The sequence below is a fragment of the Balaenoptera musculus genome, chromosome 16, assembly GCF_009873245.2.
Source record: "Balaenoptera musculus isolate JJ_BM4_2016_0621 chromosome 16, mBalMus1.pri.v3, whole genome shotgun sequence".
Taxonomy (NCBI): domain Eukaryota; kingdom Metazoa; phylum Chordata; class Mammalia; order Artiodactyla; family Balaenopteridae; genus Balaenoptera; species Balaenoptera musculus.
Window position 1 is genome coordinate 48,703,552 of NC_045800.1, and position 22,286 is coordinate 48,725,837.

General features: G+C 42.0%; 1 protein-coding gene across 3 annotated transcripts in view; it reads left to right on the forward strand.

Moving 5' to 3' along the window:
* The window catches only part of ARHGAP22 (Rho GTPase activating protein 22), a 163,157-nt gene that overhangs the window by 35,168 nt on the left and 105,703 nt on the right, over positions 1 to 22,286 (forward strand). The gene's annotated exons all lie outside the window — the stretch shown is intronic.

Genomic DNA, 22,286 nt, shown 5'->3' on the forward strand with positions numbered 1-22,286 from the left:
TATCTCAGCTCTATCTGGGGGCATAATTAAGATGCTGTCAGGCTGGTCTGAGCCAGTCCATGCTCACAGCAAGTCACAGAGCAGCCCATGTGTCAGACGCTCTTTCACATTGAGACCTTGTAAATTCGACTCAGCTGGAGTTGATTCAGCAAACACTAACTGAGCATCCTTCCTCCGTTGTAAACTGTTACTCAAACCAGCCTAGAGGTCATTATTGTTACTGTTGTTGTTACCATTGTTGCTGTTGTTGACATTGCTACTGTTAATTTACAACACTTCCTTAGTTGTATGTCTTCTCCCTTCTAGTCTGTACACTTCATTCAGGCAGGGCCTCAGTCTATCTTATTACTTATCTTTTCCCACCACCCAGCACAGTGCCTGACACATAACTGATATGCAGTAATAATTGATACTTACATGAATAATTGAATGAATGAATGAGTGAATGAATGAAGAAATGAGTAAATTGACGGAATGAGTGAACACTGATCCAGCCTGTGTTAGATCCTTGGTGGGAAAATATTTCATTGTTTTTGTAAAGTGCTTGAAAAGTGACAAGGAGCTCATTGGACTGCCTTCCCCTATTAGTATGTAAGCTCATCAAGGTTGGGATTTTGTTTGTTTTGTTTACCCTGTATCCTGATTGTCCAGAACAGTGCCTGACACCTAGTAGAAGCTCAATAAATCCTTTTTAAATAAACATTCATAATTTCCATTGAGCCTCACAGCAACCTTAACAGGGCAGATACAATTCATTTCCATTGTATAGGTGGGGAAAATGAAGCTCAGAAGGGTGGAATGGAAGCTTGCATACTATGGAAAGAAAATAATATTTGGAATCACAGAACCTGGGTTCAAATCCCATTTATACCACCTACAGGTTGTAGGTTTAGGCAGGTCATTGAAGCCCCTCTTGCTCCCACATTTGGTGTGTTGTTCTGAGGCTGCCCTGAGAGTTGGACAAATGGCAGCTGGCGGCAGTGGTGGCGTCAATGCTGCCTAAATACTCAGGGACAAGATTCCTGTAATTCTTAGAATGGGATCTAAGGTAGAAGTCCTCCAAGAAGGCTTCTAAAATGACATGTGAAAAGCAGGTGACAGAGCCTGGAAGCGGGGATCACCTGAACCCATGAGGCTCCCTGAGAGCAACCCTATGTTGCCTTTTCCAATTAAGAGTCCAGGCTGGACCTTAGCAAGTCATTTTACTGAATCCTGCATGACAGAGAATGACAGATTTCCGAATTTTGGCTTCACTGCTTACTAGCTAGTTACCAGAGAAGGTATTTCCCTCTCTGAGCCTCAGATTTCTCTTTGTGAGATGGGAATAACCACACCTACTATATAGGGCTGCTGTGAGAGTAAGATTAAACGTATTGGAAACAGCCTAATGTTGGCCTTCTCTCCTGGGTGGAACTGTACACAGTAAAGGGTTAGCAATCATCCAGCTCAGTCAAGCAAGACAAGTCCCGTGGCATGCAGCATGGCCCTGATCTTGGCTCTGCCTTACTTCATGGGTTTAAATCTAAATAAAAGCTAACACTTATTACATGCATACGAACCAAGCACGATCCTAAGTGCTTGGCATGTATTGACTTAATTCTCACAGCAACTCTACAAGGCACGTGGTAGATAGTCTCCAAGGATAGCTGTCCCTATCCCTCCCCTGCCTATGCACACGCCCCTCCTCCCAACAAGAAGTGGAGTCTCCTTCCTCTCTTCTGCACCTGAGCTGCCCTAGTGATTACTTGACCAATAGAATGAGGCAGAAGTGATGCCATGCAAGTTCTAGGTTCGGTCCTTGAGACACCAAGCCGTTTCTGCTTTTGCTCTGGGAAGCCACTGCCATGCTGTAAGGATGCTTGAGTGGACCGCAGAATTATGAGGAGATAGACCACATGGCCCAGACAGAGAAGTAGGGCATCCTTGGACCTTCTGGCCCATTCCAACCACCAGCAGCCAGGATGAGGGGTCTGAACTCCTGCCCATATGAGGGACAAACTGAATAAGAAATTTGGAGAAGAGAAATCTTGGAAAGGGCGCTAGATCAGGCACTGCATCCTTATGCGAACAAGACTATATTTATTCTGTGAACCTCCAGAAGCTATAGCCCGGACAAACAGAATTGCACGGAGGCCTCTGTGCCCTCCATATAGGAAAGATACTTTGTTCCCGTGGAGTGGTCTGCTGGGCAGGGGTGAGCTCCAGTCCCTGGTGCTGGGCAAGCCGAGGCCAGACCATCACTTGACTAAGCAGCTTGGAGGAAAGTCTGTCGCTGGGTGGGAAGGTGGCCACAAATGATCTCCAAGTGCCCTTTCAACTCTCAAAGCCAGGAGGTCAGTGGAGACCTTATAAGGCAAGGAGGAATGGAGGGACAATGCCTAGAGTCAGCCAAACCATAGAGGTTTTCAGAAGTTCCATCCTGGATGAGTAAGAAAGAGAAGCAGGCAAGCTGTGGGGGTCTGGCCAGAGCAGGGGGATTTCCCAGAATTCCTGCGGCTGATGCCACTCCTGGTCATTAGTGGCCATTTAGTGCCAAGCTTAATGGTGGCTCCTGGCAAAGATCTTGCAGAGACACAATTGGCGGCAAGAGAGCTGATGGCTACAGAACTTGGTGCAGTGGGGCCTTTGCAGCTGGCGTCCCCACCAGTCACATCTGGCCTCGTGAACTTGCCCCTGACTCCCTGAGAGGTCCAGAAGAGCCTGATTTCACTTCCCCCTTCATACTTTCCACCTGCACATCTCTGTGCACAGAAGAACAAGGGCTTGGTTACCTCCCTAGCTGCTCCCATAGATCTTGGCACAGCAAATTCCAGTTGATCAAGCTGTGCTCAGAGGAGCATGCGTGGGTGAGAGGGAAGGACACTGAAGCATCACACAAGCCCTGCTCGCCGCCTCAGGATAGCTCAGTAGCTATTGAGCAAACGTCCTCCACAGGGCGGTAGAAATAACCATGAGCTGACTGGGAACTGATATTAACGTTGCCATTAGCGCCACAGAAGAAAAATTAAACAGTAAATGTTTTCTTGTTTTAAATGTCCTTGGGGATGACTTCAAATGCTGCTTTTGTGAAGAAATACTCACTGGAGTCTTATTAAAAGAAAAAGAGTCATCATTTATTTAGGTTCAAATGTCAGAATGCGTGGCTTTTTCTTAAGGGATACTTTATATTTTTGTAGCTATTTGAGAAATGTAACTCCCCTCTACTAACAGATCAAAATGAAAATTCTCGTCAAATAGTTATTTAAAATGAAACAGAAATGTATTTAGTAAATTCAAAATTGGCGGCAGCAGCCGACTCGTTTTTAAACAATTTTTAAACTATTTAGTTAAAGCAATTTTTTCCTGCATCTGACATGTCAAGGAAAAACATAAGATGGAAGTAATCATCCAAAAATATGAGTTTTCAAGCTTATCTTGCACCATATACCAGTGGTTCTGAAAGCGACCGCTGGAATAACAACATCACAATACCTTATGAGTACCTACAAGTCATTATATGACAAGATTTTGCCACTGTCGTGGGGAAAGAAAACCCAGTCACTAAGAAGCCTGATGACACGCTTGGGAGTATGTAAATCACCAGTGCCAAGTGTCTTGGTTGCCCCTGAATTATTTCGTACTCAGAGTGTCTCTGCCTACAGAATGGATCTTCATCTTCTAAAAATGGCTTCTGTGTTTCCTTCAATGTGGCTGCCTGTTCATGGAAATGTAATAACCTTCTCTCAGGCTCTGCTAATTTAAGTCAGCCACGGATATTCATTTACAGTATTTAAATGTCCTCCACTTAAAATAGATCAATCCTTTGGCTTTCAATTGAACCCAGTTAATTTACAGTAATAGCTGGAAGCCTGGTTGGTAGATGACTCATTTTGTCAATTACTAGGCAAAAAACAGAATCAAATGACATTGAGGCAGCATGGGAAACATATCTTATTCATTGTTTGATGAGCATAACTTTTAATTAGGTTTGGGACATTCTAGCTCATTCATACTGCCTAAACACTCAGGGACAAGATTTGAGTACTGAGTTACTGTTTATCAGCAAAATGGAGGTGATCTGGGGGTGCTGCTGTGGGATTGCTGCCTCGCCTGGTCTGCTGAGGGTGATGGGTAGGCTTCCTGAATGATCCTTTGCAGAGGATCGGGATGGGGTGTGCCTTCCTCAGCAGAAAGCCACACGTGCCCCTCGGCAGCAATCAGCTCAGCAGGTCAGCCTGGCGCAGATCAAAGCAAAAGAATCTATACCACGTTTCTCAGACTAACTTGCTCTCAACTAAACAGCATAGCAGTCCTCTCCCAAATCACCACATACCCCAGAGCATAGCACTAGTTGCAGGGCCTGGAGAGCAGTAAGACAGACCAAACCACTTCCAGTCAAGACCATCCAAGGCAAGCCCCCAGGCCCGGCATCAACATGTCCCCACAGTGCATATTCTGAGCAGAAACACACTTCCCGGGGAGTGTGCTCCAAGGCCCAGGCCAGCTGAGTGGCAGGGGCAGCCTCTGGGGCAGACTGTTCATCATGGGGGGAGAAGGCTGGAAGCTGTGCAGCCCCAGAAACACGGCAGAGACAGCCGCGTGGAAGAATAGCCCTGTGGCTCAGTGCTGCAGACCCTGGGCTGTGGAGAGGCAGTGTCCCCCGGACTCCTCACAGCATGGGGTGGAGGCCAGGCAGCGCTGCCTACCAAGGGCTCCCAGTTCTGAAGCAGAGGCTTTTCCACACCCGCCACGTGGGCTCCAAAGAGCCAAGGGCAGAGTCAGCACCTAGGTGGGGCAGAAATTGACACCAACATCTGCCTGAGTCTTGGGTCAGAGAACGTACTGGATAGAAGTGGCTGACCAGTGAAGACTCAGTCCCCTATAGGAAGCTCAGAGCACGTGGCCTCTGATGGCTGGTTCCCTTCTGAATGCATCAGCCCTCGATTGCAGTTAACCGATGCAGCCACCAAATGGGCACCAGAGGGAGTAGGCTTAGTTCTCCCTGAACTCCTCCAGCTAGAACACCAGGTATTTTAAGGAGGCAAAGAGACCTACCATTAGGTCCACTGAGCCAAGGAGGAAGGGGGGCATTTTCACACTCCCAGGACCTCCCACTGCCCAGCGGAGATCCTTTACAGACTGGGCATTTGGCCAGGGACAGTGGGAGCCATGACCCCTCTCGGACAGTGACCTGTATCCTTGCTGGGTTTCTTGTGCTCCAGTCCAAAGGGTCAGGCAGGAAGGGGGTTCTCCACAGCCATCGTAGCTGGAGGCCAGAACCCAGACCTTCTGCCATGCCCTGCTCAGAGCTCTGACCATGAGAGCTAGGCAGATCCCATCAGCCTGTGCCCCACAGGGCTGTATCACAAGTAGATGGGCCTGCCCTCTCATTGCTTTTCCTTCCCAACATCCAGTCAGAGGAGCAAGAGAATAATCATTAGTTAAATGGCTTTGCATAGAAATACAGTGTTTCAATAGTACTATGATTTTATTTATTTTTAAAAATAAATTCATTTATTTATTTATTTTTGGTGCGTTAGGTCTTCGTTACTGCGTGCGGGCTTTCTCTAGTTGCAGCGAGCGGGGTCTACTCTTCATTGCGGTGCAGGGGCTTCTCATTGCAGTGGCTTCTCTTGTTGTGGAGCATGGGCTCTAGGCTCTCAGACTTCAGTAGTTGTGGCTTGAGGGCTCTAGAGCGCAGGCTCAGTAGTTGTGGCTCATGGGCTTAGTTGCTCCGCGGCATGTGGGATCTTCCTGGACCAGGGCCTGAACCTGTGTCCCCTGCATTGGCAGGCGGATTCTTAACCACTGTGCCACCAGGGAAGTCCCAGTACTACGATTTAAAAACTTTTTTATTGGGCCAGGTGAGCAGTCTGGGACAAAATTATCTGAAATGTGTTTACTCAAAATAACATCTAGGGCTTCCCTGGTGGCGCAGTGGTTAAGAATCTGCCTGCCAATGCAGGGGACACGGGTTCAAGCCCTGGTCCGGGAAGATCCCACATGCCGCGGAGCAACTGGGCCCGTGCGCCACAACTACTGAGCCCACACACCACAACTACTGAAGCCCGCGTGCCTAGAGCCTGTGCTTCGCAACAAGAGAAGCCACCACAATGAGAAGCCCGCGCACCGCAATGAAGAGTAGCCCCTGCTTGCCGCAACTAGAGAAAGCCCATGCACAGCAGCAAAGACCCAACACAGCCAAAAATAAATAAATAAAAATAAATAAATTTATTAAAAAAATAAAATAACATCTAATTAGTTAAAATAAACAATGCTAAATATTCCTGAAATCCCAGCACCTAAACAAAATAACAGTTTACCTCTTGCTATGGCAAGTCTGCTGTGGATAAGGTGGCAGCTTCATCTGTTTCTGTGCCCTCTAAGGTAGACACAGTGAGGGAGGGAAGAGAGAAGGATGGAGGTTACATTTCTAAAGGACCAGGCCCAGAAGTAGATGAAGTCATACCGCCTAGTCCCAGTGGCCAGAGCCCTGTCACCACTAGAGGGTTCAGGAAGCCCCCCTTGTAAGCATTCTGGTCCACTGGCCACAAGCTTTCGTTCCACCGTGTCCCTAGAAAGCTACTTGGCACCCCAGCACTGGGCCCATCACAGTGACACAGAGAGGCTAGGACACTAAATCTAGTGAGCGCTGGCTTCACACAGACACTTTGCAACATGGCATGCATCTTTTTCTCATGAACATGATCACAGGCATTAATGACAAGGGCCTGGGAGGTGATTGTATTGGGACCCCTTGCCTGGGTGGAGCCCGAGGTTTCACAGTGCTGGGACCATGGGCACAGCCTCAATCCTATAGCCTCTGGGAGGCTCAGGAATCACTCAGGGAGAGTCAGGCGTTCATGATTTGGGCCAGAGCCTAGATCAGAGTCCTGGAGTGGCACAGAACTAACTGCAGGGAAAACCAGGACCACTGGAGGGAGACCCACCCACCCTGGAGAGGACATTCCCTCTAAGGTTGGGAGAGACTGGTAATGCTGGGGCTGGAGTGTTGCTGAGGGCTCTCCCCAGACCCCAGGCTTAGTGCCGCAAGTTTGCCCCAGGCCCTGGGTCCCAGGCTCACCCTTGATCCCAGCTAGACTTTGTGTGGGCTCAGGCCCCAGGCTGGGTGGCCTTCCCGGTGAGGGCTTCAGGGCCTGTGGCCATCTGGGGTGGTTCAGGAAGGTGCAGGGAGCTGGTGCTCAGACCCCAATGCCCCTGCTTTCTGCCAAGCACAGTGCTGTCCCTCCAACACTCTGCCCCGAGAGGCACCCCTCACGGGCTGACAGTTTCTATCGGGAGACCAGGTGTAGCCCCGACATGGTGGTGAAGCGGGGCACGGAGACGCGTGGAGCACACCAGGTGCATTTGGAGTGCACAGGAGGCAGCCCCAGGCTGGAATCGGTTGGGAGAATCTTCAGGATGAAGTCCTGAGCAAAGAGTGAGGCCAGAGAAGTGACTCATCTCAACTCCTTAGGGAGGGAAGGTGCCCCAGCCAAGAAGCAATTTGTCTCCAACTTTTAGGTTGCCTTTTAAAATATCTACATTTTGGACAGTAATGGACCATGGCTAAAGGCTTGTATGATAAGGAAGGAGGAGGATGGTTCCCAGCTTGGCACTGAACTTCATTCTGATCTGCGTTATTTAAAATTTGGAGTGATTCAGTTCTTGGTTGGGTGTCAGAGGCTAAAGCTTTTTAAGATTGATCTGAGGCCACAATCAGAATAATAGGAGATAAAGAACCCTGAGTGATTGCTTTTTAAAATGTGTGCAATTTTCCAAGATGCTGCCAGTGGAAAATCTTATCATGCCACTTGTTAAGAAGCGTTTCAGAAGTTGGTTCTTCAGACAGTCTCCCTCTAGACAAGATGAAAAATGAAGACTTCCCAGAGAGCCAGATTTGATCAGGTAGGAGAAAGAGCTGGATTAGAGTGTGAAGTTCACAGAACAATCAGCAAGGCCAAAACCCAGACCAGTGGTAGAAGTGCAGACACCCCGGCCCCTGCAGGAGGTCCCACCAGAATTGTCACCGCAAACTATGAAGGAGGAAGCCAGTCCTTTACCATCCTGGGACTCCTGAATCTACACCATACCTTATTTTGTGGCACAAGTGATGGTGTTATTGGGGGAGGGATTGTTCCCAGAGACAAACCAAATGAACAGGTATAGCGGCCAAAATGGTTTTAAAATAATAATTATGACAAGTACTCATATTCATTCAGCCTTTAGCGCTTTACAAAGCACCAGCTCAGGCAGCCCAGTGAGGAAAAAAGGACAGAGGTTAATGTTCTCGTTGTACAGGTAATAATACCAGGCATCAGCCCCGGACCTGCTTGAGTCCCACATTAAGTGTCAATGTCACAATAATTACAAACCCCTATAATTATTTTTAAATGTTTATATGTGTTCCAACTCCTGTAAAATGGTTATAAGCAGACTCTATTCCTTGGCTATGTAATAACTCACAAATCACAACAATAGCACTACTCTCGCCAGGCACCCAACCCGGTGCTGTGGAGGCATTGGATCACGAAAGCCTCAAAACACATCACATTATAGAGGAGGAAATTGAAGCTTGCCTTGTTGCACAGGCATTGGAGGCCCATTCTGAGCCGTAGTTGTAAGCTTTCACTAGTGACGCCTCCACCATGCTGCCTTCTTTGGTGCCTGCTACAGCCCAGCTCCATTCCAGGCCCTCTGCTCACTCTATCCCGTTTGGTTCCCAGAGAACCCCATTGAACAGAGAGGGAAACTGACGCTAGGAGAAGTGAACCCATCCAAGCACTTACTGTCAATAAGCAGTAGTGTCAGGATGAAACCAGATCTGTCTGAAGCTAACACCTGTAAGGTGTCCATAACTGTCCCACATCATCTCAGATTTAAAGTGTAATTGATGTTTATCTTTTCATGACTAGGGTAAGCTCTGGGCATGAGACAACTGAATAGAGACAGGTGAAAAGAAATCTTTGTCATTGTTGCTGTTGTTACTGTCATTCATTCCCCTGGACCGAGCTGAGGTCCCCAGACAATCCGGTGCCCTGGGAACTGTTCCCAAGAGAGATCATTCTTTGCCAAACAAGCTATGGCAGCCTCCTGGGGTGGGCAGGGGCTTGTGTGCTCTGGTTAGAGGACTTGGAGAGGAATTGTCACTAGATTTTAGTCCAAGGGAAGTTGAGAGGCCTGCCACTCCAGATGTTTGCAGAAAGGAGAGAGAGGGGAAATCACTGTCCTTTGCCTGGGAATAATAGATGGACGTTCCAGGCTGCAGAGAAGCTGGGCAGGCTGGCCTGGCCCTTGACACATTACATGGGGGAGCATTCACCCAGGGAGTGACAGTGGAAAGATGACAACAGCCCATTACTCAAGCATGGACTGCACCCCATGAATTATCTGACTACTCTTTTACTTTTTCTTCTGTACTTTTACATTAAATTTTCTTATTTTGATGCAAACATTACAGGGCAAAACATAAAAGCTGCCTCACCATTCCCAGCACTCCCTCCCAAAGTGTAAGTTTTCTGTGCCACTTCTGTATATTTACATGTTACTCGTGGGTTCTTGAGAGAGGGCAGAAACAGAAATTGAGATGGGAAAATACTAAATTATTTTTCTAGCACTTCTTTTTTTTAAATTTAACAATTTTGCTTAGAAGCCTTTTTTATTTACCTCATTCTGATATGGCTGTACCAGAAATTATTTAACCACTCCCCCATTGATGGACAAGTAAGTTGTTTCCACTTTTTGTGGTAGGGAAAATGCTACAGTGAGCATCATTATACATACATCCTTGTGTGTTTGTCTTTCCTTGGAACAAATTCTCAAAATTCAATACTAGGTTAAAGGATATTTCATTTTCAAATTATCTCAGACATTACAAAGTTGCTTTCAAAAAGACTTTATCAAATTACTATCCCATCAAAAATGTCTGAGAATGCCCATTTCTCTTGCTTTCCCCAATATTAGATATTAGCAGTCATTTTATTTTATTACTTTTTATTGACATATAGTTGATTTATAATATATTGAATTAGTTTCAGGTGTACAGCGAGTGATTCAGTTTTTTTTTTATAGATTATATTCCATTATAGATTATTGCCAGATACTGAATATAATTCCCTGTGCTAAACAATAAATCCTTGTTGCTTATCTATTTTATGTATAGTAGTGTTATCTGTTAATCCCATACTCTTAATTTGTCCCTCCTCCCCAGTAGTCATTTTAAATTAAGAATCTTATGACGTTTATTGACCATTTGTATTTCTTCTATTAATTTCTTGTTAATACCCTTTACCCATTTTTGTACTGGGTTCTTTGTCTTTTATTTTCCTAATACATTTTACTTAACCAGCATATCCAAAAATTATCATTTCAATATGTAAGCAACATAAAATTATTAATGGGATATTTTACATTCTTTTTTTACATGATGTCTTTGGAATCCACTTAGAGCATATCTCAATTTGGACACTAAGCTTTCGTCAGAAATACTTAGTCTATATTGAGATTTCATGAAATTTACATTTGAAGAAGTAGAGTCACATACCCACATTGTTCCAAATATCCTGTGGTAGGCAGAATGTCTCCCCAAAGATGTGAATGTTATGTGGCAAGGAGGAATTAAGGTTGAAGATGGGATCAAGGCTGCTAATCAGCTGACCTTAACATAAAAATTTATCCTGGATTACCCATGTGGGTCCAGGGTAATCACAAGGGTCTTTTATAGTGGAAAAGGAGACAGGAGAGGAGGTCAGAGTCTGAGAGCAATTTCAAGATGCATTGCTGCTGGGAAGATGGAGGAAGGGGCCAAGAGCCAAAGAATGCAGGCACCCCCTAGAAGCTGCAAAAAGCAGGGAAACAGATCCTCCCCTGGAGCCTCCAGAAGGTTGTAGCCTGGTAAGGCCCATATCAGACTTCTGACCTCCAGAACTGTAAAAAAAATAAGTTTTTGTTGTTTTAAGCCACTAAATTTGTGGTGCTCTGTTAGGAAACTAATACATGCACTAAAAACTTTTCCAATAACTGAATCAAGTGTCAGTGTTTCATAACAGCTTTATTGAGGTATAATTATCATCAATAAACCCCACATATTTAACATGTACAATTTGATAAATACATGTGTACACCTGTGCAACCATAACCACAGTCAAGATGTATCTATTACCCCCAGAAGTTCCCTTGCATCCTTTTGTAATCCCTCCTCCATCTTCTGCCCCTCCTAACCCCTGACCCCAGGCAATCACCCATGTGTTTAGTATGCATTTTCTGGAATTCTATGTAAACAGAGTAATACAGAACATACTCTGGTTTCTTTCACTTAGTATAATGATTTAGAGATTCACCCATGTTGTAGCATGTATTTGTATTCATTCTTATTGCTGAGTAGTATCCCACTGTATGGCTGTGCCACAGTTTGTTTATCCGTTCACTTGTTGATGGCCATTCGGTTTGTGTCCAGTTTGGGGATATTAAAAATGAAGTCCAAATCTCTGTATGCACATATGCTTTCATTTCTCTTAGGTAAATACCTAGAAGAGGAATGGCTGGGTCAAATCCTAGGTATATTTTAACAGTTTTAGAGACTGCTAAACTGTTTTCTAAATTGTTTGTACCATTTTACATTCCTACCAGCAGTGTATGGGAGTTCTAGGTCCTCCATACTCACACCAACACTTGCTATGGTCAGTCTTAAATCTTATCTATTCTAGTAGATATGTAGTGATGCCACACTGTGGTTTTGTTTTTTTTAAAAATTTATTTATTAATTATTTATTTTTGGCTGTGTTGGGTCTTCGTTTCTGTGCGAGGGCTTTCTCTAGTTGCGGCAAGCGGGGGCCACTCCTCATCGTGACGCGCGGGCCTCTCACTATCGCGGCCTCTCTTGTTGCAGAGCACAGGCTCCAGACGTGCAGGCTCAGTAGTTGTGGCTCACGGGTCTAGTTGCTCCGCGGCATGTGGGATCTTCCCAGACCAGGGCTCGAACCCGTGTCCCCTGCATTGGCAGGCAGATTCTCAACCACTGCACCACCTGGGAAGCCCCACACTGTGGTTTTAATTTGCATTCCCCTAATGACTGATGATGTGGAGGATCTTTCCATGAGCTTATTTGCCATTCCTACAACTGTCTATATTACAGATATAATAAAGTATCTGTTCAAATCTTTTGCCTATTTTTTAAATTGGGCTGTTTGTTTCCTTATTATTATATTTTGAGAGTGCTTTGTATATTTGGGGTACAAGTCCTTTACCAGATATATGATTTTCAGATATTTTCTTCTAGTGTATAACGCATATTTTCTCTTAATCATATCTTTCAAAGAGCAGGGTTTTTTAATTTAAATAGGTCAAATTATTAATTAATTGTGCTTCTGATGTTGTATTTAAGAAATCTTTGCCTAACCAAAGTCATAAAGGTTTTCTACCAGAAGTTTTATCGTCTTATGATTTTACTTTTAGGTATATGATTTATTTTGAGTATATTTTTATATGTGATGTTGGGCATGGATCAAAGTTCATTTTTTTACACAAGAATATAAAATTGTTCCACCACCATTTACTGAAAATACCATCCTGCTATCCATACTCCACTGAATTGCCTTTGAACCTTTGTCAAAAATCCATTTGTTTGTTTGTTTGTTTGTTACTGAACCTTCTACTCTGTTTTATTAAATTCTTTGTCTATCTTAATGCCAGTATTACAATGTTTTGATTACTATAGCTTTATAATAAGTCCTGAAATCCAGAAGTATCAGATCTCCAACTTTGTTATTCTGTTTCAAAGTTGTCTGACTGTTGTAGGTCCTTTATATTTCTATATGAATTTTAGAATCAGCTGGTCACGTTCTATAAAACACTACTGGGATTCTGATTGGGATTGCTTTGCATCTTTAGGCCAATTTGGGGAGAATTGACATCTTAACAATAGTAAGTCCTCTGGCCAGTGAACACAGTATATCTCTCCAGTTAGTTATATCTTCTTTCAATTCTCCCAGCAATGATTTATAGTTCTCAGTGCACAGATCTTGAAGATCTTTCATCATATTTGTCCCCAAGTATTTCATATTTTGGGGTGCAAGTAAAATGGTTTTGATTTTCAATTTCCAATTGTTCATTGCTAATAGAGAGAGATACTATTTAATTTTGTGCATTTGTCTTGTATCCTGAAACCTTGCCAAACTCATTTATTAATTCTAGTAGCTTTTTTTTTTGTAAAGTTTCATCAGATTTTCTACATAGACAATTATGTTGTTTGTGGAAACACTTTCACTTCTTCCTTTCCAATTTGGACAAATTTTATTTCTTTTTCTCACCTTATAACCACAGCTAGGACTCTTGTACAATATTTAATAGAAATAATACGAATAAACATCATTGTCTTGATCTTGGTCTTAGGGGAAAAGCTTTTAGTATGATATTAGCTTTTCGTTTTTCAGAGATACCCTTTATCAGGTTGAGGAAGTTCTCTTTTATTCTAGTTTGTTGAGAACTTTTATCAGGAATGGATGTTGAATTTTGTCAAATGCTTTTTTTTTGCATCTATCGAGATGATCTTTTCTCTTTTCTAGTTTATAAATATGGTGAATTACATTGATTTTGGTTTGTTAAACCAACTTTGCATACTTGGGATAAACCCTAGTTGGTCATTATTTTCCTTTCTATATATTGTTGAATTTGATTTGCTAAAATTTTGCTGAGAATTTTTGTTCCTGAGCAATATTGGTTTACAGTGTCCTTTTCTTATAATGTCTTTGGCTGTTCTATATCACAGTAATGTTGGCCTCATAAAATGCACTGGAAACCATGCCTTTTTTTCAGTTTTCAAAAAGAGTTTGTGTAGTATTGGTGTTATTTCTTCCTTAAATATTTGGTAAAATTCACCAGTGAAATCATCTGAGTTTGGAGTTTTCCTTGTAGGAAGGTTTTTAGCTACAAATTCCATTTCTTTACTAGATATAGGGCTATTTAACTATTTCTTCTTGACTGAGCTTCAGTAGTTTGTCTTCTTTTATCCATTTCATCTAAATTTCCAAATTTATTAACATAATGTTTTTCTTAACATTACCTTATTATCTTTTTAATATCTGAAGAATCTGTAGTGAGGTCACCTCTCTCATTCCAGATATTGACAATTTATCTTCTCTCTTTTTCCTGATTAATCTTGCTAGAGACTTATCAATTTTATTGATCTTCTCAAAGAACTAGCTTTTAGTTTCATTGGCTTTATTATTTTTTTTATTTTTCATTTTATTTATAGCCACTCTGATCTTTATTTTTTCATTCTTTTACATTGGGTTTAATTTGCTCTTCTTTGTGTCATTTCTTAAGGTAGAAGCTGAGGTCATTGATTGAAACCTTTCTTCTTTTCTGATATCAACATTTAGTGCTATAATTTACCCCCTAACTACTCCTCTGTATTTTATATGTTGTGTTTTCATTTTTATCCAGTTCAAAGCACTTTCTAATTTTCCTTTTTGATTTTTTTCTTTGATGTATGGGTTATTTAGAAATGCATTAATTGGTTTCCAAATATTTGGGGATTTTCCAGAAATTTTTCCAGAAATTTTTCTGTTATTGATTTCTAACTTAATTCCATTGTGGTCAGAGAACATATGTTGTATTTGAATTTTTTTCCATTTTTTAAGACTTGTTTATGGCCATCTTAGTAAAAGTTTCATGGACATTTGAAAAGATGTGTATTCTACTGTTGAGGAAGGCAGCAATTAGGTCAAATTGGTTGATAGTGTTTTTTCAGGTCATTTATATCCTTACTGATTTTTTTGTCTACTTGTTTTCTCAATTATTGATAAATAGATAATGAACTTTTTTTTACTATAATCGTCTACTTTCTATTGCTCCATTAATCTTCATTCCTTTCCTTTTTTCTGTCTAATATCATTTTCTTTCTGCCTAATTGTCTTTAACAATTCTTGTAGTATGAGTCTGCTAATGATGCATTATTTCCTATTTGTTTTGTGTATCTTAAAAGGTCTTTACTTAGCCTTTATTTTTGAGGAATACTTTCACTGGATTCAGAATAAGAGGTTGACAGATTTTCCTTTCAATACCTTTAAAGATGTTGTTCCACTGATTTCTTAACTTACATTGTTTCTGATAAGAATTTGCTGTCGTCCTCACGTTTGCGCCTCTGTACATATTGTATCATTTACCTCTGGCTGCTTTTAAGAGTTTCTTTTCATGACTGGGTTTGAGCCATTTGATTATGCCTTCATATACTTACTTTTCTTTATATTTCTTATGCTTGGGGCTCATTGCACTTCTTGGATCTGTGAGTTTATACTGTTCATAAATTTGGAGTTTCATTAGGTCCCATTTGTTTATTTTTGTTTTTATTTCCATTACTCTAGGAGGTGGATCAAAAAAGATCTTGCTGTGATTTATGTCAAAGAGTGTTCTTCCTATGTTTTCCTCTAAGAGTTTTATAGTGTCCAGTCTTATATTTAGGTCTCTAATCCATTTTGAGTTTATTTTTGTGTATGGTGTTAGGGAGTATTCTAATTTCATTCTTTTACATGTAGCTGTCCAGTTTTCCCAGCACCACTTATTGAAGAGACTGTCTCTTCTCCATTGTATATCTTTGCCTCCTTTGTCATAGATTAGTTGACCATAGGTGCGTGGGTTAATCTCTGGGCTTTCTATCTTGTTCCATTGATCTATGTTTCTGTTTTTGTGCCAGTACCATACTGTCTTGATTACTGTAGCTTTGTAGTATAGTCTGAAGTCAGGGAGTCTGATTCCTCCAGCTCCATTTTTTTGCCTCAAGACTGCTTTGGCTATTCGGGGTCTTTTGTGTCTCCATACAAATTTTAAGATGATTTGTTCTAGCTCTGTAAAAAATGCCATTGGTAATTTGATAGGGATTGCATTGAATCTGTAGATTGCTTTGGGTAGTATACTCATTTTCACAATGTTGATTCTTCCAATCCAAGAACATGGTATATCTCTCCATCTGTTGGTATCATCTTTAATTTCTTTCATCAGTGTCTTATAGTTTTCTGCATACAGGTCTTTTGTCTCCCTAGGTAGGTTTATTCCTAGGTATTTTATTCTTTTTGTTGCAATGGTAAATGGGAGTGTTTCCATAATTTCTCTTTCAGATTTTTCATCATTAGTGTATAGGAATGCAAGAGATTTCTGTGCATTAATTTTGTATCCTGCAACTTTACCATATTCATTAATCAGCTCTAGCAGTTTTCTGGTGGCAGTTTTAGGATTCTCTATGTATAGTATCATGTCATCCGCAAACAGTGACAGTTTTACTTCTTCTTTTCCAATTTGTATTCCTTTTATTTCTTTTTCTTCTCTGATTGCCGTGGCTAGGACTTCCAGAACTATGTTGAATAATAGAGGTGAATGGATTAGAGACCTAAATGTAAGACTGGACACTATAAAACTCTTAGAGGAAAACATAGGAAGAACACTCTTTGACATAAATCACAGCAAGATCTTTTTTGATCCACCTCCTAGAGTAATGGAAATAAAAACAAAAATAAACAAATGGGACCTAATGAAACTTCAAAGCTTTTGCACAGCAAAGGAAACCATAAACAAGACGAAAAGACAACCCTCAGAATGGGAGAAAATATTTGCAAATGAATCAACGGACAAAGGATTAATCTCCAAAATATATAAACAGCTCATTCAGCTCAATATCAAAGAAACAAACACCCCAATCCAAAAATGGGCAGAAGACCTAAATAGACATTTCTCCAAAGAAGACATACAGATGGCCACGAAGCACATGAAAAGATGCTCAACATCACTAATTATTAGAGAAATGCAAATCAAAACTACAATGAGGTATCACCTCACTCCTGTTAGAATGGGCATCATCAGAAAATCTACAAACAACAAATGCTGGAGAGGGTGTGGAGAAAAGGGAACCCTCTTGCACTGTTGGTGGGAATGTAAATTGATACAGCCACTATGGAGAACAGTATGGAGGTTCCTTAAAAAACTAAAAATAGAATTACCATATGACCCAGCAATCCCACTACTGGGCATATACCCAGAGAAAACCGTAATTCAAAAAGACACATGCACCCGAATGTTCATTGCAGCACTATTTACAATAGCCAGGTCATGGAAGCAACCTAAATGCCCATCAACAGACGAATGGATAAAGAAGTTGTGGTACATATATACAATGGAATATTACTCAGCCATAAAAAGGAACGAAATTGAGTCATTTGTTGAGACATGGATGGATCTAGAGACTGTCATACAGAGTGAAGTAAGTCAGAAAGAGAAAAACAAATATCGTATATTAATGCATGTATGCGGAACCTAGAAAAATGGTACAGATGAGCCAGTTTGCAGGGCAGAAGTTGAGACACAAATGTAGAGAATGGTCATATGGACACCAAGGGGGGAAAACTGCGGTGAGGTGGGGATGGTGGTGTGCTGAATTGGGCAATTGGGATTGACATGTATACACTGATGTGTATAAAACTGATGCCTAATAAGAACCTGCAGTATAAAAAAAAACAAACAAAACAACTAATGCTAAACTTTCATTGGGTTATTTGTATGGAAATATGTTAATATAAATGTTTCAGACATTACATGAAATTTCTAAAAATCTTATATTTGTATTTGTATGGAAATATGTATGGAAATATGTTAATATAAATGTCTCAGACATTACATGAAATTTCTAAAAATCTTATATGTTCTGGTATAATGTTATAAGTAATAATCCTAGTTATTACTTTAAAATGTATATCTCAGAAATAACTAATATTCTTGTCAACTGCATTATTATGAACTTTCATCAAATCTTTAACCGTGGTCATTTTTAAGTCTTTTGTCATTTACAGACAGTTCTGGGTGTACTCTGATGATTTTGCAAATATGTTCCTATAAAAGGGTTTCATCTTCAAGAAATTCATGGAAAAGACTCTGACAAGTACAGGTTTCTGGTAACTGACTGTACTGCTGAACTGAATGAATAAGCATTTTCAGAACTCTAATGAAAAACTGATGAACTCATAAAAGTGCTAACAAAAGATCAAGATGAAAAAAAAATTAATTACATGGGACTGAGTGAACTGATGAGGATGAGTATAATTTTTGTGACTTTCTGTCTGAATTTAAAAAAAAAAAAAATCCCACAAGGAAAAAAAAAAAAAAAAAAAAAAAATAAATTTGGAAAAGTTTCAGCTATAATTTCTTCACAAATATTTTTCAGTTCCCCCTTCCTTTTCCAGAGACTCGAATTACATGTAAATTACACTGCTTGAAGTTATCCCACATCTCACTGATGCTCTGTTCATTCTTTTTACTTCTCTTTTCTCTTTGTTTCATTTTGAGTAGTTTCTATGACTATATTTTCAAGTTCTCTAGTCTTTTCATCTGCAACATTGAATCTGCTGTTAATCCCATTCATTGTATTTTTTATTTGCACATTGTACTTTTCATCTCTAGAATGTAGATTTGAGACTTTTTTTTTACATCCGCCATTGAGGGAGTCACCATATCCTCTGGCCTCAGTCAGATTTTCAGATGTCTATAGTTCCACCCAACATCTTGACTGTCATTTCATAAAAGACCCCAAGCTAGAAACACCCAGCTAAGCCACTCCAAATTTCCTGGTCTACAGAAACACTGTAAGAGAATAAAGGTTTATTGTTGTTTTTAGCTACCAAGTTTTAGGGTAATTTGTTATGTCGCAATAGATAACTAAGACATTCAGAATCTGACATGGGAAGCTTTCTGAATTCTGAGCATCTTCACCAGTCCCTGAAGGTTGTACCACATCCTAGGTGCCCCATTGCTGGGTTTAGACAAATGAGAGGGAGCAAGGCTAATCACCGGGCTGCTTCCCCTCCACCTGCAGTGTTCCTGGAGTTTGTACTTATTATGCTGTAGAAATGATGGATTTTGAATAAACCATCTAAGCTGACACTAATATAAGAAATATACTTTCTCCCAAAGGCCCTTCTGTTGCATGTGCCTTATCCTTTTCCCAGAGGTTGCTCTCTGAGAGAAGGAGTTTCTGGAGCTTTTGTCTGGGGCCTCCACTGGCTACCTACAGACCCTCTCAAGCTGGTACATTCACAAGGGTTGGGGAGGGAGCTATGGTGAGCCAGCAGCAGGCCTGGAGTGGAGCCCGGTTACACACAGACAGAATAGCACATCCTTTGACCGTTACTCCCTTACACCAGTGGACTTGCACTGGTGTGAAGCTAGAGATGAATGAAGTCATTGGCAGCCTCTCAGGACAAACCTGGATATGCAGCCTGAGTAAATAGCAAAACAGAGCAAATGCACATAAACTCAGACACAGGGGGAGGGGGAGAGGGGACTAACCTTTGTGGGAAGCTGTCGTGTGACTGGAGTTTGCACGATCTCTTTCTGCACCCAGCTGCCCATCTGTGCAGTTGTAGGTGCAAATGGTGTGTCTGATCCCTTCCCAGGCCCTGCAGGAAGGAGACCAGCCGCCCCCTCCAAAGCGCTAACACTCACTTTGGGCTCCTCAGGGAAATCCCGGACCCCTCTAGTCCAGGGCACTATCTGAGTGGCTGGAGGTACTCCTTGTCCTTCGGAACTGCATGTGTCCAAGGCACAGCAGCTCTACCAAAACCTGGCTCTCCAAGGCCAGCAGGAAAATATCGGATCATTTTAACCCTCACAACAGCCTCATGAGGTAGATACTGTTATTATCCTTATTTTACACTTGAGGAAACATGTGCTGAGTAAGCTTATGGAAAAGGCACCTTCCTTTGGCTACTTACTCTAAGTGCCCCTAGAGAGTGGTTGTCAAAGTGTATCCCTGGGGGCCAGCAGCATCAGAAAGCTGGTTAGAAATGCAGATTCTCCTTTTTTGTTTCTCCTTTTTTTTTTTCGGCCACATTGCTCGCTTGTGGGATCTTAGTTCCCCAACCAGGGATTGAACCCGGGCCACGGCAGTGAAAGTGCCGAGTCCTAACCATCGGACCGGCAGAGAAATCCCCAGATTCTTCTTCTTTCTCCAGACTTACTGAGTCAGAAACCCCAGGGGTAGTTCTATTAGTGCTATGCTTACCAGCCAGTTGCTAAACATTTCCATTATTAGAAATTAAATCATACAGACCTACAATTAAATAAATTATATTAAAAACAAAGGTAATTAATGGATAAACAAGGTCCTACTGTATAGCACAGGGAACTATATTCAATATCTTGTCATAAACCATAATGGAAAATAATATGAAAAAGAATATGTATATAAACACACACACATATATATAACTGAATCACTTTGCTGAACACCTGAAACTAACACAATATTGTAAATCAACTATACTTCAATAAAATACATTAAAAAAAAATAAAGATAATCAGTCCTCAAAATGTATCACCCCCTAATTGTTTGATTTCATTTACTACTATCTATGTTCTAGAGCCTGTTGACCCCTATGGTATCCATGTGGCAGGAACACTGCGGTGCATTTCTTCCCAGTGCCACATTCAATGACGACATGAAATCAGCCATGGAGGGTATTTATATCACAGAAGTTGGCAAACACTACAAATCAGCTTGCCTTATTTTTTTTGGAGAGCCTGTTGTTAAACATTTACTGCAAGACCACCAAACTTGGTACTCTGTGTTGTTGTTTTTTTTTTTTAAAACATCTTCATTGGAGTATAATTGCTTTACAATGGTGTGTTAGTTTCTGCTTTATAACAAAGTGAATCAGTTATACATATACATATGTTCCCATATCTCTTCCCTCTTGCATCTCCCTCCCTCCCACCCTCCCTATCCCACCCCTCTAGGTGGTCACAAAGCACCGAGCTGATCTCCCTGTGCTATGCGGCTGCTTCCCACTAGCTATCTATTTTACATTTGGTAGTGTATATATGTCCATGCCACTCTCTCACCCTGTCACATCTCACCCCTCCCCCTCCCCGTATCCTCAAGTCCATTCTCTAGTAGGTCTGTGTCTTTATTCCCGTCTTGCCACTAGGTTCTTCATGACCTTTTTTTTTTTCCCTTAGATTCCATATATATGTGTTAGCATACGGTATTTGTTTTTCTCTTTCTGACTTACTTCACTCTGTATGACAGACTCTAACTCCATCCACGGTACTCTGTGTTTTAACAAGCCCTGGGGTGACTCTCATGCCCTCTCAAGGTTGAGACCTAGCCCGAGGGTTTCAGCTGGAGGCTTCATACTGACTCCTACGTGTCTTTCATCACAGCCTTAACAAATGACATACCGGAAACGGGAAAGCAGACTCCCTCTGCTCTCCTGCCCCTTCCTCTCCCCTCCCCTTTTCTTCCCCACTCCCAGCCCTCCACCCCCAAGTGCCTGAGCAAAATGCTGGGATCAAAGCCGTGCTCTTAACCCTTGGGAAGCAGGAGGGATCTGGGCGACCAAAAGCCAGTTCTGAGGGCCCCTTGCAGTAATGGGGGCCACACTGGGATTCTTCTGAGTGAGTGATGAGCAGTGGGTCCCAAAGGCACAGCCTGGCTCTCCAGGGCAGCTTCTTGCACACAAAGTCAGCCGGCAGCTGCTGTCACAAATATAGGAGGGAAAGTGCTCCATCATCAGACACCCCCGGAGTGTACATCCCAGCTTGCCCTTGCCAGCAGTGGGGCAAGGAGGCTGGTTGCTTCACCTCTCCGACCTCCATCTGCTTGTCCAAGACGATAGGAATAGTAGTACTCACCCCTATGGGGCCTCTAGAAAGATTAAATCCAATAGTTTAGACAAAGAGCCAGCAATATAGTACAAGCTCTGTAAACAAGGGTTATTACTGCTTTTCCATTTAGCTGGAGTAGAAAGTAATGTCAGTGTCAATATTGTTACTCCCATTTTATGGATGACAGATATTGAGGCATAGAGGGAAAAAAAAACCAAAGTGCTCAGAAGTACTCAGAGACAGTTACTGAAACAGCAAACACCAGAGACCCTTCCCGTTAGCCGGTGATGGATCTCATCCACATCCCGTAATGAACACGTTTCCCCATCCTGGGGTTGCAGCCCTGATTGATTCCCACTAGCCCTAGGTTCCCTAGAAAGAAACCGTTAGTTCAGTTACACCGATTACCATCTGGTTCTCTGGTTTATTACTATAATTTCTCTAAAGCAAGCATCCGTAGGTAAAGACGCCGTTCTGCCTTTACGGTGCTTAAATGAGAAAAGGCATCTCCATGTGTCCGTGCAGCACAAGGCTCCAGCAGCCACGTGGAGCCTCCAGTCACCTTGAAAGCCCGGAATTGCCTGGAAAAGATGGGAGTGGAAAGAAGAGCGCTGCATGAGTACACGTGGGGGTGGGGGCTGGAGGAGACCATGTGGATACAG